Genomic DNA, 5,000 nt, shown 5'->3' on the forward strand with positions numbered 1-5,000 from the left:
ATATGAGTTGGGAAATGGTGTTAGATGTAAATATAAACGGAATACAATGATTTGCAAATCCTTTTCAAGCCATATTCAGTTGAATATGCTACAAAGACAACATATTTCATGTTCAAACTCATAAACATTTTTTTTTTTGTGCAAATAATCATTAACTTTATAATTTGATGGCAGCAACACGTGACAAAGAAGTTGGGAAAGGTGGCAATAAATACTGATAAAGTTGAGGAATGCTCATCAAACACTTATTTGGAACATCCCACGGGTGTGCAGGCAAATTGGGAACAGGTGGGTGCCATGATTGGGTATAAAAGTAGATTCCATGAAATGCTCAGTCATTCACAAACAAGGATGGGGCGAGGGTCACCACTTTGTCAACAAATGCCTGACCAAATTGTTGAACAGTTTAAGAACAACCTTTCTCAAGCAGCTATTGCAAGGAATTTAGGGATTTCACCATCTACGCTCCGTAATATCATCAAAGGGTTCAGAGAATGTGGAGAAATCACTGCACATAAGCAGCATGGCCGGAAACCAACATTGAATGAGCGTGACCTTCGATCCCTCAGACGGCACTGTATCAAAACCCGACATCAATCTCTAAAGGATATCACCACATGGGCTCAGGAAACCACTGTCAGTAACTACAGTTGGTCGCTACATCTGTAAGTGCAAGTTAAAGCTCTACTATGCAAAGCCAAAGCCATTTATCAACAACACCCAGAAACGCCGCCGGCTTCTCTGGGCCCGAGATCATCTAAGATGGACTCATGCAAAGTGGAAAAGTGTTCTGTGGTCTGACGAGTCCACATTTCAAATTGTTTTTGGAAATATTCGACATTGTGTCATCCGGACCAAGGGGGAAGCGAACCATCCAGACTGTTATCCACGCAAAGTGTAAAAGGCAGCATGTGTGATGGTATGGGGGTGTATTAGTGGCCAAGACATGGGTAACTTACACATCTGTGAAGGCACCATTAATGCTGAAAGGTACATACAGCTTTTGGAACAACATTTGCTGCCATCTAAGCGCCGTCTTTTTCATGGACGCCCCTGCTTATTTCAGCAAGACAATGCCAAGCCACATTCAGCAGGTGTTACAACAGCGTGGCTTCGTAAAAAAAGAGTGCGGGTACTAGACTGGCCTGCCTGTAGTCCAGACCTGTCTCCCATTGAAAATGTGTGGCGCATTATGAAGCCTAAAATAGCAGAAGGGAGACCCCCGGACTGTTGAACAATTTAAGCTGTACATCAAGCAAGAATGGGAAAGAATTCCACTTCAAAAATGTGTCTCCTCACTTCCCAAACCTTTACTGAGTGTTGTTAAAAGGAAAGGCCATGTAACACAGTGGTGAACATGCCCTTTCCCAACTACTTTGGCACGTGTTGCAGCCATGAAACTCTAATGATTATTTGCAAAAAAAAAAGAAAAGTTTATGAGTTTGAACATGAAATATGTTGTCTTTGTAGCATATTCAACTGAATATGGCTTGAAAAGGATTTGCAAATCATTGTATTCCGTTTATATTTACATCTAACACAATTTCCCAACTCATATGGAAACGGGGTTTGTACCACAAGAAGCAGTTTCAAAGTTCCCCCACTTTCAGAAGAGAGCAGAGGTCAAGGATAAGCCACGCCCACTTTCTCATTCACATTTTATTTCCTCCATTGTGCGTTGCCATGGCAATGAAAGCCAGTTGGAATGGAGGGAGGAGGGGGGAGGGTGGAGGGTGGAGGGGGGAGGGTGGTGTATTATTGATGTAGTTAGTGTTGGCCAGTACTTCTGCCATGAACTCATTCATGCGCTCATAAACAATGAAGTCATTCATGCGCTCATAAAGAGGAGCAGTACACAGTCAAAAGGTGCAGAATGTTGCTGCATGCTTTGAATGGGAAAAAGCAGCACCATCTGGTGGACATGAATATAAATATGTATATAAATGAATATATTATAAATAAATCATTATAAATAATAATATAATACAACATATATTAATTGTATTATTTATATATATTTAATTATATTAAATTATAATTTATTATATTTATATGATATAATAACTATAAATAAATATATTGTAGACATAAATGTGGGCTCAAAATGTTGAGAATTGACATTTTAGGCTAATGTCAAAATGTTTAGACATGAACATCTTCCGGAAGATTCCGCCTAACTTCCTTCAAGGCCTCTCAAAATAAAACATGGAAGCCAGACAGACAGAAATGTGTCCCCAGGATCTCTTAGAAAGCCAGACTTCAGTAAACAGAAATCAACGTGCTCATTAATCAATCAGTGACCTTTGACCCCCTGGGGTCAGGACTGAAAGTTGTCATCACTTTCTAAACAAACTAAACATTGACTTGTCATCTGTGAGTGGCGGCTCAGCTCAGCAACATAGCAACTCTGATCAATAGTTGAATCCATCAATCATGATGTGTGACCTTTGACCTCACACAAGATGACCCCACATGTACACAAACTTTGCTGTCACTCAAATAATGTTTGTCATTTCTGTATTAATATTTATTTCACTAAATGCTTCTTTGCTATCACTTTTACTATCATATTTGTATATATCCTATTTGCTGATGTTGCTCTATTGTTGTTGTTGTGTTTGCTGTTGTTGTTGTGTTTGCTGTTGTTGTTGTTGTCTCTCTGTCTAATCCCCCTCTTGTCCCCACAATGTCCCCGTCTTCTTTTTTTTCTCTTTCTATCCCCTCCTGCTCCGGCCCGGCTGCACCAAATGATAATAGAAATACATTTAATAAAGTCAAAATACAAATAAGGCAACAAGAGAAGTATCCTACACTTCTCTTTTGTAAAATACATGTGTACATCTACTATATGATCATCTACATCTACTATATGATCATCTACATCTACTATATGATCATCTACATCTACTATATGATCATCTACATCTACTATATGATTTGCCTGAGAAGCTGGACAGGACAAAAACAAAACAAAAAAACAAAAACAAAAAACAAATAGATAGCTTGGCTTCCAAATAGTTGTGATGTGATTCTAACATTATCTCCACTTCTTCTTCTATGGTATCAGCTGACTCTTAGACTCATTGAGGATGTGCACTGATGTAATCATTTGTGTTTACCAGCCTTTAGTCAGACCCTTTTTCACTATCATCATCACTGACACTATCACTGTGTGTGCGTGTGTGTGTGTGTGTTTACCAGCCTTTAGTCATCCCCCTTTTTCACTATCATCATCACTGACACTATCACTGTGTGTGTGTGTGTGTGTGTGCGTGTGTGTGTGTGTGTGTGTGTTTACCAGGCTTTAGTCATCCCCCTTTTTCACTATCATCATCACTGACACTATCACTGTGTGTGTGTGTGTGCGTGTGTGCGTGTGCGTGTGTGTGCGTGCGTGTGCGTGTGTGCGTGTGTGTGTGTGTGCGTGTGTGTGGTGCAGCTGCAGCTCCAAAATCCAGTCCTTTCATCAGCACTGAGAGGTGACAATAAGAAGGGAGACATAACTTCCTGTGTGCAGACACAACACACACACTACTTCCTGTGTGCAGACACAACACACACACTACTTCCTGTGTGCAGACAAAACACACACACTACTTCCTGTGTGCAGACACAACACACACACTACTTCCTGTGTGCAGACACAACACACACACTACTGCCTGTGTGCAGACACAACACGCACACTACTTCCTGTGTGCAGACACAACACACACACTACTTCCTGTGTGCAGACACAACACACACACTACTTCCTGTGTGCAGACACAACACATACACTACTGCCTGTGTGCAGACACAACACACACACTACTTCCTGTGTGCAGACACAACACATACACTACTGCCTGTGTGCAGACACAACACACACACACTACTTCCTGTGTGCAGACACAACACATACACTACTTCCTGTGTGCAGACACAACACACACACTACTTCCTGTGTGCAGACACAACACACACACTACTTCCTGTGTGCAGACACAACACACACACTACTTCCTGTGTGCAGACACAACACATACACTACTTCCTGTGTGCAGACAGAACACATACACTACTTCCTGTGTGCAGACACAACACACACACTACTTCCTGTGTGCAGACACAACACACACACACTAATCTCCGACATCAGTTAAGTAAGCAGCAAAGATTTAACTCTAACTAGTTGTTCTTTTTCTTTGGCTTCCCCCCATCCAGAACAGACTCCACTTCACTTATTCCGTCGTACACTTGTGTGAGAGTGACGTATGTGAAGATGATGCTGAAGTGATGAAGAATAATGTAGTTAGCCACAAAAGCCCACTGCACCACCGCACCATCCCCCCGCTGTTTCCAGTTGCAGTGACAGGTGGCTGAGGGGCTTTAGGGCGGGGGTATCGGGGTCAACCGCAGCTCAACAGCTGCACAAAAGAGCCCCACCGGGGTCCCTTTAAGACGGGTGTCCCCTTCTCTCAAGCGTGCCGATAGGAACCCTCCCACACCCGAAATGGAGCCCTGCCCCCCACCACCTTGGCAGATGCTCCACCAGAGATCCACAGGTGGTAAAGAAGAAGACAGGAAAGTGTTACATAACAATGATGCATCCACATTGTTACACACATACATACATTGTTATACACACATCCTAGTCACGGCCGTTGTGTCCTTGGGCAAGACACTTCACCCTTGCTCCTGATGGCTGCTGGTTAGCGCCTTGCATGGCAGCTCCCGCCATCAGTGTGTGAATGTGTGTGTGAATGTGGAGATACTGTCAAAGCGCTTTGAGTACCTTGAAGGTAGAAAAGGGCTATACAAGTATAACCCATTTATTTATATATATATATATATACATACATACATGCATACATATATATGTGTATATATATATATATATATGTATGTATGTATGTATGTATGTATATATATATATATATATATATATATATATATATATATATATATATATATATATATATGTATGTATGTATTATATATATATATATATATACACA

This window comes from Entelurus aequoreus, linkage group LG11 (assembly GCF_033978785.1).
Source record: "Entelurus aequoreus isolate RoL-2023_Sb linkage group LG11, RoL_Eaeq_v1.1, whole genome shotgun sequence".
In the NCBI taxonomy this organism is placed as follows: domain Eukaryota; kingdom Metazoa; phylum Chordata; class Actinopteri; order Syngnathiformes; family Syngnathidae; genus Entelurus; species Entelurus aequoreus.